This window comes from Lepidochelys kempii, chromosome 22 (assembly GCF_965140265.1).
Source record: "Lepidochelys kempii isolate rLepKem1 chromosome 22, rLepKem1.hap2, whole genome shotgun sequence".
NCBI classification, from domain to species: Eukaryota; Metazoa; Chordata; order Testudines; family Cheloniidae; genus Lepidochelys; species Lepidochelys kempii.
Window position 1 is genome coordinate 11,804,324 of NC_133277.1, and position 13,310 is coordinate 11,817,633.

Here is a 13,310-nt window from a genome sequence, read left to right on the forward strand (position 1 = left end):
GAACAAATAATTGCAATTAATGTTGGAACATTTTCATGCAATATTTAGTTTTTTCCAAGATGGCTGTTTGATGGGGGGGAAAAGACTTTTTTTCACTTGAAAAAGTTCAGTCAGGTCTAGTTGACATATTCACATGTGCAAAGTGGATGTGATATGCTATCAATGCACTCACACCAGTGGTAGCGTTTTACCTTCCCTTTGCATTGCTATAAATAACTACGCAAGGTTCAAAGTAGTGAAGAATCAGGGCCATTATTTTTACCCTCTGAGAGAAGGAACCTTGGTTCTTTCCTACACTCCCATGTTTGCTGCCACTTCTTTAGAGAATGAAACTTGGTTTTTGATGCTCAGCTTCATGAATTGCTTTTGATCTTGCATTTAATGTGCATACAATGAAAACAATAAAAAGTGCATTTAAAAACAAACATATTTCTAATGCAGGAGCAGCACTAAAAATACACAAATTGCTTTTGTGGGCAGAATTTTACAGAATTCCTATGAGGTTCCTCTTAACAACAACAACACAACAAAAGCCAAATTGCATTGTTTTACTAGCAAACTGTTTAAGTATGCCTTTGGCTAAGTTTTCAGCATGTTTTCTGGGAAGATGAAAGCTTAAATCCCATTAACCCTCCAACTGCAGGGCAAATAATTTAGTTTCCATAATTGTCCTTCCAGCACCATCTGTAACATGGACCAAACTCTTTCCTCACTCCTGCTTCCTTCCCTTCCCAGCTGGATAAGCTCTCCACTTGTCTCCCCCGCCCACATCACTGCAAACGCCCCAATTCCAAGGGGATGGTGTTCACACACATAGCTACCAGCTCCACGTTGGTTCTTTTCTGCCCTGAGCCTAGGGTGACCAGATAGCAAGTGTGAAAAATCGGGACAGGGGGTCGGGAGTAATAGGAGCCTATATAAGAAAAAGACCGAAAAATCAGGACTGTCCCTATAAAATCGGGACATCTGGTCACCCTACCTGAGCCTCACAGACAGTTCAGAAACCAGCAATGAAGTGAAGTGAGTCATGTTGCTGTTACTCACACTTTGTCTCCCCCTCTAGTGGTAGCTGGCACACATTTAGACATTGATATGTCTCCATCGTCTGTGGCAAACTGCTCTGGGTCTTTTAGAGAGACCAGCTTGTCTCTCTAATATCCTGGGACCAAGACGACTGCAACACTGGGTCTTTTAGCTCAAGTAGTAGAGGCATACGCTTTTAGATCAGATTCTGAGTATCAGGTTTGATCCCTGTGCCAGTGACCCACCAGGAGAATGGCGTTACATTGGCATTGCAGAGCCCGTGAAGACTAGTTGCCCTCAGCACGGGGAAGGTGATTTGGTTTGATGTTTGCTCCTCACAATAGTTTTCAGCTGTTCTGAAAACCACACATAGCCGTCTTTCAGCATAGCACTGCTACTGCCCCGGTTCACCTTAATTAGCTAGGCACCCGGTGATATTCCTCACGGGCATTAGGTAGTTAAAGAACCCTTCTGGTCTTATACTAAAAAGCATTTTTGACATGGTGGACCTGGCTCCCTCCTCATTTTGCTGCTCTGAGGGGATCTCAAATGGGGTTCTAGCCACTACTGTAATACAAGTAATTAATAATAGCAATGTGTGTGGTTTTGCATTGTTGGAAAGAGCAAGAGTACAGAACAGATGCACCCTTTTGGTATTGGCTTGTCCTCAGAGGAAAGTGTGGAACGATTTAGAAACACATGGAGCAGCAGAATTCTCCTTAAGCACTGGGGAGTGGTGGATTTATTCATACCAGGCACAGGGTGATACTGACAGAGCAGTAGAATCCTTGGAATGATTTGGAAGCTTGCCAGGAGAAAGAGGTCACCGCAGGGAAATTTTTGCAAAAAAAAAAAAATAGAATTATTTTTTTTAAAAAAAAAGCTCTAGTTCTGACTAATTTAGCTTCAACAAGCTCCCTATTCGTTAAATTGAGCAGCGAAGGAAGGTGAATGCATCCCAGCTAATACAGAAGCAAACTGTACTTTCCAGCCAAGCAACCCTTCTCGGGCCTCCCGTCGGCATGCCAGAATTCCCTCTTAAAATGATTCTGTAACAGGACCAGCCCCACAGCTGTCTACAGCTGTGTGCCTTCCAGCTCTGCACAACTGGCTTTTTCACACAGAAATGGCCTCTTTGAAAAGGGTTCACTAGAACAGATTGCTTCAGTTTAACAATGTGCAAAACACAGTACTTCAGACAGGCTTTCCTTTTATTGTGTGGTCCTTTTTGGGGGGAGTCTTTTGTACCCCAAATGAGAGGAGCTATTGACCAATAATTTGACACCACTTTTACCTGAGTGTTTCTCAAGGAGGGTGCCCCCCTTCTTCCCCACACACATACCCCTGTTTCTCTTAGGAATGCTTTTTCCAAACTCCATTTCTTTCTTTAAAAACAAGTCCTCTTTCTTAATGATCCAGATTAAACCCCTGAAAATCTGAGTGTACAAATCAAATTGGAACTCCACAGAGCCCTGTTCTGCAATGCATGTGTGCTGAGTAACACAATGGGAACCTAGACTTTTCTAGACACTCTGGCCTCTAGACACCTGTTGTGTTTGTACAGTACTTAGTACAATGGGGACTGTCTGCTACTGCAATCCAAATAACATACAAATTATAAACCTTCCCCATCCCCCTGGATCCAAATGTTACATCTACCCCGCCCGCCCCCCCCCAACTTGGGGCAGGGAGCTCAGATCGTGAATTAGGAATGGTCCACCTGTCATCAATTCTTATTCACTTGTCCAGTACAAAAGACAGTGATAAAGACAGCCCCTTGCTCTTGAGGGCATGTGGTCTAATTTATCAGAACAGAGGGGTTTATTTGATATAAGGTACAACTGAGTTGCATTCTGTCTCTTTCCCATTCAGCTTGTATATCAGGCTACTAGGAGTAAAGATGGTTGATTTTTTTTATTATTTTTTAAACTGTTTTTTTTAAATGGTTTGGGTTTTTTAGTTAAAAACTGAAAAATGTTCATTTTTTGAAAATCAAAACATTTTCCCATTTTGTCTGGCACACTCCTTTCTTGCCTCTCCCCTCTCCTCCCCCGCCCCTTTTCACTTTGCCCTGGGGCGTGGGGAAGAGGGGAGGAGAGAGAAAAGGGGAGACTCGAAAGACTGAAAAGTGTTGTTTCATTTGGATTGGTTTTCTTGTCTAAATATGAAACATTTTCATGGAAAATTTTGGGGAAAATTTAAAATTGTTAATGGAAAAATAATTACCCCCTTTTCAGTCAGCTCTACTAAGCAGAGGTGGGGTGAGTTGTCTGCTGCATTACAGGCCATACTCAGCTCTGCCTCCATCTCAGCTGGGCCTCCATACGTATGTCTATATATACATATATACCAATATGGCGCATTCTAGTAGGTTTTCCTTTCTGACATACTCTAACTCTTCTGTGGTTGCACAGAATTTGAAGGTCCTCCTCGCTTTGAGTAACCATGTGTATGAAACCCAAAATCCCAGGAGAATTTCACTACATAAAGAACCGCCTTAAAAAACGGCTGTTCTTCTCTGAACGGAACTCAGCGTCCAAGTCCAATGTCTAATGCTAAGTGAGGTGGGATTTTTTAATTTAGTTTTTATGGGTGCTTTTCTCCTTAATCCATCATTATTCTTCAAGTTCTTGCCAACGATGGCTTTGGTACTGACTCAAAGTCCAGCAGGCTCTCCTGTGCCAACTTGCAGAAAATAAAAACCAACTGGAATATTGGGAGGGCAGGGGTTGGCATGTAAAATAGGGCCTTACAACTCTTGGCGGTTGGTTTGAATCCAGACCATTGTTGTAAATCAGCGTAGCTCTCCTTTACTTCTGTGGAATTATGCCAGTTTACACCAGCTGAAGATCTGGCCTTGAAATTGTTTCCATCTGATGGCTGTTGTGTGACACATTGGAACAGTCTGGTGGTCTCACCCCAGCTTGCCAACATAGCATTAATTGGCCGCCTTGTTGGCACTCTCATCACTGTAGCTAAGCAGAATCCCCCTTGCCTCCCTACAAATGGCCCCATGAGGTCAGGGCTGAGATACGCTGAGGAGGAAGCTTGCCTGTGCTGATTCTCTTGTGTAGGGTGAGAACTCCAGACTCTGAGGTTGGTCAATCTGGCACCTTCCACCACCACTAAATTCCCGCAAATATTTTATAAAAAGAAAACTAATATCTTGGCCCTTTTTCCTTTGGGAAGCATGTTTGGATACCCAGGAAGTGAATGCATCAAATAGGCAGGACCTTCTGGGATCAGAATAGAATCCTGGAAGCATTAGATATGGGTGTTATTTGATACAAGAACTGAAGAGTTTCACTGTTTTATTGATTTAACCTATTTGCAGTAATGCACACAATGGACTACATTATGACTACCATGTGGATCTATGCTCCTGCCAATAATCCCAAGAACCCCACACGAGAGAGTTTGAGGGCAGATGTTTTCCCACCCTGATTGTGGTTGCCTTAAAACAGAGAGAGTGCGCGTATTTCACAGGATCTCTGCAACAGAAGGCACAGAGGTGCATAAGCATTAGGAAAGGCATGGGCTTGCATATTTGTGGGCATATGCCCCTTGACTCTCCAGTAGCAATTAATTACTTCCTCCTGTGCATATTATTCACACTCCTGGCATAAATAATGTGTGCAGGCTGAGGGGAGGTCTGTAGGGGATGGGGTGCCGCCACCCAGAACGTGGGACTACAGTGCAGTTCCTTCTGCAGCCTTATTGTACTTTCTTTTAAGGGGCATTTTTGCAACCAACCAGAACTTGTCCCATTCTTTGTATTCAAGTTGATTTTCTTTTATAGTAATTGTGGTGGTGGGGGGAGGATTTTCAAAAATTCCATCTAATTTTACGTGCCTCTGAGCTGACTGAGAGATCTGAACCCCGAAGTTCAGTGGTTCTGGGTACCCGGAAGTCAGTGGGAACAAAGAAGTCAGTAAGAACGTTCAGAAGTCAGCTGGAGCAGTGGCGGCTCAGAGCCTTTCAAAATCAAGCTCCAGGCATCTCAGGTAGGGGTCCCGAAAAGCCCGGCACTAAAAAAATCAGTAGACACTTGAAAATGTTGCCCTTAACAACTACCACCACTGTAAATCCTTGGAATGTGGAGTCTGGCTTTACAGGTAGACCTCTGCTCCTGGCAGTTCTGAACTTGCCCTGGACTTAGCATAATACCATAGACCTTCAGCTCCAAGACAACAGGACATCTCTGCTAGGTGGTAGCTGTAGGAGGTGTCTTTTATGCTCCTGTGGACGACCCAGTCCTGCACCCTGAGCCACGCAGGCAGAACCTTACACTTGCTCCAAACAGAATGCAATATCAGGACCAGAAACAGCACAATATTCTATGAGATTACAATTCATTCTTTCACCTCCCCCCACCCCCATATAAATAGAGAACGGGGATACTTGTATTGTATGCAGTAGAGCTGGTCAGACGTTTTCCGTTGGAAAACTTTTTGGTCAAAATCAATACATTTCCCAGAAATGTGCTGATAAGGTCAAAAAGACTGTCTCTGTATGTGGTCCCAATACAAATTGAGGCCTCTTGATGCTACTGCAAAATAAATATTAACCAGTAGTAATTTACACTAAGACTTGATTGAAGTGCACTCGGTTAATGCTATTTGCTGTTAATTTCACTTTGAATCTTTGCTGTTAAAATTTGAATGCAATATTTTTATCTGGATTTTTGGTTGCACTTCATCCTTTTATTGCTGTAGACTTCTCTATAGCTAGGTGCACCTGACAGGATCACAGAGCTAAACTTTCATACGTGCCTAACAGTTTTGGATGGCTCACATTTTGAGTCTCCAACATGCCACAGCTTAGAGAGGCCTACTCTTCTGAGAGCAGGTGCCCAACATTTCCGGAATATCTGATCCCTTTAAAGAGTCTAAGTTGGTCACCTAAAATCTGAGCCACCTGAAATCTCTGGTTGCTTTTGAAACTTCAGGATGAGTCACTTAGCTGTTCCACTGGCAATAATGTTTAAAACAATGGGGTTCAATTAAACTGGAATTATTTGAACACTTCAGAACACCGCCAAGTCATTTCCTTCTGCTTTATTGATTTTTCTCTGTTGCCAGTAAATGTACATGCAGAAGCAGAATGAAAGAGAGACCACTGAAAAGGAAAAGCTAGGTGTTAAAAGGGAGAGTGACACAGAATATAGAAAGGTTTCAGAGTCGCAGCCGTGTTAGTCTGTATTCGCAAAAAGAACAGGAGGACTTGTGGCACCTTAGAGACTAACAAATATATTTGAGCATGAGCGTTCGTGAGCTACGATGAAGTGAGCTGTAGCTCCCAAAAGCTTATGCTCAAATACATTTGTTAGTCTCTAAGGTGCCACAAGTCCTCCTTTTGTTTTTACAGAATATAGAGCACTAGAGCTCAAAAAAGGAGGAGGGTATTTTTAGACAGAAGGAAGTTAGGGGTCCGTGTAGGCATTTTGCAGAGTTAGATGTCATAGCAGACAGCCCAATATTATTTTCCTTCTAATGCTTGCCTGATCCTTCAGTTAGATTTGCTTCTGTTTCTTCCCTGTATGGTGTAGTCTCTGCATGAGCTGCTCTCTGTGTAAAGGCATTCCACCTACATTCCTTTGCAACTGGGTGAGCTGAGGCAGGAGGGCAGATGTGTGGGTTTGCTAGACACAGGAGGCTCCACTCCAAAGCTTATAAACTTGATATGAAAAAGTTAACAGCTTACAACCAGGTTTTTGGTATGCTGCCTTGCTTTCCTCTGCATCCTTCGACTGAAGACCTGAGTTGAAACAATTCTAACCTCAAATCTTCCCCCTGCTCAGCCACTGACAGAATAGTTCCTTTTCTTTGGTTTTGTCAACATGCATATGGCCTCGCTACTTTGTGCTCTCCTCTCCTCAGGTCTCAAGGGTTAGGTAGGGACAGATCCAATCAGTCCTTGGAAAGGAGACACCTAGGGAGTAGGTTTGTTAATTCAGTAGCCGTGCTTCTTGTCTCTGTTAGTCAAGTGCTAATGGCACTATATTTTGGAGGGGGCCAAAAGCCAAAGTCCTGGCCACTTAGGCATTTAGAAATCTCATAGCACAATTTGCCATTGCTTAGAGGTGTTAACTCCATTTAACTGACCATATTCCAGTTTACCTATCAAAAGTCCAGCAGAGATTCTGGTCACCACTTCCTGTCTAAAACTGCCTAATAGAGCCGCTGTTGCTGGTAAACATGTTTTCTCCCAGAGGTGGCTTCATTTCAGTGATGGGTGAAATGATTCCTAAAAAGAGCTTGTAGAAAGCTGGTCAGGAGCCCTTCAGAATGAACATCTTGAATAAGTACAAGATACAGTATCAATATTACATTTCTCAGCAGTGAACTCCATCAGGCATTCATCTTTCTATGTACAGTGCATCTCCAATATTTTCTAAATTCTATTGGCCTGCTTTTCCGTATTGATTTCTTTCCCTCCACATCCTTCCTTCCCATTTGGTCTAATAAGCAAATTTCATTACCTGTCTTTACAATCTTTCCTCCAGGCCAATGCTAATGCTTGACTGTGTTCCTGGCAGTCCTTTCACTTAAACTGAAATGCATTTTAATTAGAGATGGGCCAGAACTGAAATCATTTATCTGATCCATTTACTGCCCCCTTCCTGCCCCTCCAAATGTTGATGGTTCAGATAAAATGGATCCAAACCACCGTTGATTTCATTGTACAAAGCCCAAACCAACCAGGATTGCTTGTTATGGTGAATGGAAATTCATTGTATCCAATTACCCCATGGGATTTTGTGGGTTCTACTAAAATGGGCCTTGTATGCAAACCATCTCTGGGTTTGCTCTGCAAAACAGAAACGTGGCCTCCTTAGCCCATCTCTGATTTTAATAGCTTTTTTTTTTTTGGGGGTCATTTGTTGTCATGCTGTAGAAGCTGTGCATTTTCACTTTCCTGATCTGAAAATGTAGTCATTGTCTTGGTCTCTCTCTCCCCCTTCCTCAAAAAAAACCCCACTTCCTTGCACCCCACTTCACAGCAAAAAATCAACAGTCGGGGCTTCTTATGACTTCATTCATTTTACAAAATACTGTTCTCACTGCCTGAAGCAGGCCCCCTCTCTGGACAGACACTAGTCTGTGGAGAGTGGAATCAATGGCTGGATCCCACTTCCTTTTAAGTCCTGCTGGGTCTGGGCAATGATTGATCACTTTTCCTAGCTCTGGGTCTCCCAGGCATACTCTCATGAGCAGCCCCATGTTTGATACCCTTCCTGGACGATGAAACTCCACATTCCAGCTACCTGAGACCCTGGAACCACTGTCCTAGCCTTCCCAAGCCCCTAGTTGCTTAGATATGTTCCCCCAGAGTCCATCTGGCTATGGAAGCTCTGGTTTCTTGATTAACTCCTTCAGGGCCAATGGGGCAGGAAAGCAAGAATCATCGTCTTAGCAAAGGAATTTCTTTACCACAGACACTTTACTCTTAACAAAGCATGCATGAGAGTTCCAGATCTTAGAAAAAGAACTAAACCCTGAAAGCATCATCCCCTCAAGTCCACTGTCACACCTCCTGTGAGCCCTGGGTTTGGTCAGCATCCTTAGGTTAGGCAGTCTTTCCTGCCTTCCTTAGCCTGGTCTTTTTACATATTACTGTGATCTGGCCCTTTGCTTAGAGAAATACCCCTCTTTTAAAACAGTCTATGTTCCTTTTTCTTCCATGTGCTTCAGCCAGGGGAGTTCTGGACCTCAGCCCTCTGTGTGTAGAGAGACCTTTAAATTCAGTGGCCCTACTGATGTTCCAGTAGGGGAGAATCTTTCAATGTTGGAAGTCCTTGATGACTCTGTCCTAGCTTCTCAGACATTGTCTTTCCACTAGGTGTCAAGCCCTGAATACAAAATGTATGCTTTAATCCACAAAGGAGTTTTGTACTGCAACATGAAGGTCACACTCCAAAATGAAGGTTACAATACAAATTAGAGCCTCGGAAACAAAATGGGGTTCACAGAACAAAATGAAGTTCATAGTTTGACAAAGATATATGTGCAATCTGTCAGATAGTAACAAAGCTGCAGCCACATAGAATCTCAATATCACTACTATGTTATAGCATGGCCACTCAGACCTTTATGGCAACGTGGGTTAGGAACTCGGATCCACCTATTACAAAAGCACAGGGTCTTATCAGCTAAACTAGCAAAGTATCTCAATTACCTGTTAACAATATAAGGCCTATGACACACATGGTTGAAAAAATTCTGATTCCATTCATTAGAAGGGCAAAGGTGAACAAACCTGCTAGCCAGTATGTTGCTATAAATAATCCCATTAACTTTACTAGCGTATTGCTATGAATAACTAAAGTCAAACTAAACTCATCAAAATAAATTGACAAAATACATTTTGTAATGCAGTATTCAAATGAGGGCAGGTATCTTTCCCAATCTGCTCTACAAACATAGTCCATGCAGTGTATAGAGTCCTGGGGTTTGATTTTTTATTAACGTAGATATTAACAATAACAAATAAGTTCAGTTTGCCACTTTTCCCACAGTTGAGCTGCTCCAAGGGTTCCTCCCTCAGCACTGCTCAGTCCACACACTAGATCCTCTCTCTAGAGTCACTCCCATCTCCCTTATATCCAGATGGGGTTAACAAGCTTACATTAACATTACAAGTTAATATGCCCCTGCAGGAGCAACACCTACTAAAAGGGTGGGGTGTTTCCCTGCCAGTTTTGTACCCCCAGATGATTACTTTTGTTAAATAATGTGTTTCTTTGTCCACTCTCTAATCCACAGAATTAAGTAAAGTGCGAGATGTCTCCCAGTGTTTATTGCCAAATCTGCTGCTGTCACTATTTGTGGAAACCTTAATGCTTTGTTTGAAGTGGGCTGCAGCAAATGCTCTGTGAGGTGGGCAAGTGACTGAATGAACATGTACGGCCTCCCTCCACCTACCTCTTCCCCCTCCCCCCCAAATAAGTGTAATTTGCCTTTAAAGGCTCTTAAACAGCAAACACATTCTGTCTGATCCTCCTTAATAAAGTATCCCAGTACCACTACGGTGCCTTATTTGAGGTCTGTGCAGTCTCATTAAATTTGATATGTCACAGAGGGCTTGGACATGTGAAAGGGAGGCTGCAGGAACCAGGACTGAAGTTTGCCAGATTTACTAAGGAAAAATGATTCATTACGGCTTTTCAAAATGGACGCCCCTCAGGCTTCCCGCTCCATTGATTTTGTGTGTGTGAGAGAGAGAGAGAGAGAGAGGCAAAGGGGCCATCACAGCCTGCAGATTTAACCCTTATTAACAGCTGGTTAATTTAGGGATTCAGTTTGATCTCTTAAGATGTATGTTCATGTTTCTTCACTCAGAGTAAGGTGGTGGAGGGGGAGGTGATTAAAGGACTGAATCTGACTCATGGAAAATGGAGTCTTGTCTCTCCAATACTCCATTCGGGCAGAAGGGGGTGCAAAGGTAACTTCAAGTAACCTTTGCCATCATATTCTCGGATTATGCAACGTCCTGCTTAGCCCGGGGATGTGAGTTAGAGCAGGGTTTTGGAAGCAGAGAATAGCTGTCGAGCAGTGCATTCTGGTTATTTCCCTGACACACCCCTTACTGTCAGAGCAGGCAGACAGCTCCTTCCACCAGTTCAGTGTCAACTGGGAGATCCTGTGCACAGGCACTATTCTGAGGGCGCTGCTTCTGCCTACTTTAACACCCCTTTACGCTGCCAAAATAGCATTAAATGACCTAGTTTAACTGAGAACGGAGCCCACAGTCACGACTGCTAGGGACAGGTCCTTTATAGATATTATTAGACAGTTTAACACAAAAGCACATTATTTGGATAAAGATTCCTCCTGTGGCCACTCCTTCCTCTTCCCAATACTATCTGCTATGAAACAAAATAGTGAACAATTACAGGGCAACGTAGTCCAGGCTCTATAGTGGAACAACGACAGGGTCTATGGTTGTCAGCTTGGTGTTGGTTTCTGTGTGTTTGCTTTAGAACCTTGACAAGTTCTTGTGAAGATGCCATGATGAAAAGGCCCAGGCATTCTCTCTGGTCTGTGATGGCTGATGATGGACTTGTTTTGTGCTGGTTTCTCTGGTGTTCTCTCTCCTTTTCTTGTGTTGGGGTAAGGGGATGGCTTTGAAGAGGTCTTAGAACTGGAGTGCTCTACGGAACAGAGCTGATCATCCAGCACAAGACATCTCCGGTTGGACACCCCAAAAAGTGAGGCGCTCCCAACTAGTGAACGCTTCTGAAAGTTTTGGGACAGTGAGAGTGTCAGAGCTGGGGTTTGAATGGAGGAGTTCCATGTTTCCTCTCCCACCCTTGGACCCCCTAGCTCACACCAGTTTCTCCGTGCAACACTGGTTACACTCCAGGCTATTGGAATGAAAAGGTTCTGATTGTCAGCACGGTGTTGAAATGCACCTCTGACACGGATTTTATTTCCTGCCTTTCTCTCTGAACCCAAAGATTTAAAATCTACAGGATCCACGTGATCATGAGAGAGAGGAGAGGAGAGGAGAGGAGACCTCCAAATTTCAATTCTAACTTCCCAGGAAAACAGTCAAGAAAACAGATCCCTGGGATTCAGTGTCAGTTTCTTCAGAAAACAACAAAGACGAGAGAAAATCAGCAAGATGCTGCAGAGATTTTTTTCTGATTTGTAGCATCTGACTTAGGGGCCTAAAAGAAAACCATTTGGTGCTTTTAAAAAGGCTATAAATCACACACTGAATACGCGACATTTACATTTTAAGTGAAAGAGGATGTCAAACCATTTTGCTTTATATTTATTTTCAAATACAGTCTGCTCTACCGTCCACTTTCTCTACAGCCTGCACCATCTAAATATTATTGTATATAGTCTCAGACCCATAGAATATAAATCTCGCACTGTGTATGTATACTCCAATTATTCGTGGGAAACACAGCTTGCCACCAAGAGTTCACCTGAGAAACATATACAAAAAGGGATGTGCTAATCTGGGACACTTTGGGCCTGATTCTTATCCAGTTTACAAGTGTAAATCAAGGGTAACACCACTGAATTCAGTGAGTGACACGGGTGTAAAACCACTGTGATATCGGAATCCGATCCTTTATTTTTTAGGGAGATATTCTCAGTCTAACATGCAGAAGATATTGCATGACAAATACAGTTTCCCAACTGCATATTTAAACAAAGCATTAAAACAGTCACACTTCTTCTTGGATAAATATTTTATTTTATTCTCCTTGGTTTTCACAGGGTAGTAGAAAGAGCAGGAATAAATTTAATCAGCTTCTTACCCCCTTGTCACGAGCAGAGCGATGCAGAAATAAGATGAAACATTGTGTAAATAAATAGTAAATTTAACACGCATGCCTCATCCTGTAAAACGCTACAGGCATGGGTGAGGAATAACACATGGCAGAGTGGGTAGGTAGATTGAGCTACACTAGACGTGGACCCAGAGCATTAGGTTTTGATTCAGATCCTAATGAGCCAAAGTTCAGGGGATGTTTGGATCTGGGACTTGGACTCAGACACATTGCTAGCTGAGACACAATGCACATGCATATATAAACACAAACCTAATGCCAGTTAAACTCACATATATACTTTGTGTATGTATTAGGCTTTTTAAATCAAGTAAGTCAATAATAGGCAATGTTTTTGCACATCAAGAAGTGTAACTAAGATATGGTCAAAATATTTTTTTTTGTCTAGGTTGTTGGACAAATTTTAGCCCTGTTGGCAAAAAAAATTAATGAACAGGTCATGATTTTATTAAATTACCTGATTAGAATCAAGCCTGAATCTAAGTGAGGGTGTTAATTTCAATGGCTATTAAATTTTGATAGATTCTTGACCACGTCCAAATGGCAACTGAGAATTAGGTCCCTTCTGATGCTGGGACCAATCTGAAAACAAAACTGTAACTCGATCCCCCTACCCTGAAAAAAGAGGCCACTTCCTCTGGTATGAATCATGATAGCTCCACCAAAGTCAATGAAGCCATGCTGGTTTACACCAGCTGAGGATCTGGCCCATCTAGGGGTTTAGATGTGGGAGTTTAGATGTTGGTGCGCATCTCGTAAAATGAGACCGACTATTCTTATTTTCATGTGGATGAAATGTCTGCAAACCCACACACAGCGGGCGTGACATGCATGGATTGTAGCCCCCTTTCGACCTTAAACATTTACAAAGCTCTTCCCACCGCAGGGCTGGACACCTGGTCAAGGAGGGATTTCAGAGCTGCCCCACGCATTAGAGGAGGTACACAATTCCCCCTTGCCTACATATCTCCCAGAC

The 13,310-nt window shown here is 42.9% G+C and overlaps 1 protein-coding gene across 8 annotated transcripts in view; it reads left to right on the forward strand.

Annotated features, from left to right (window-relative positions):
• Positions 1-13,310, forward strand: part of LOC140901775 (uncharacterized) — a 296,321-nt gene that overhangs the window by 159,989 nt on the left and 123,022 nt on the right. The gene's annotated exons all lie outside the window — the stretch shown is intronic.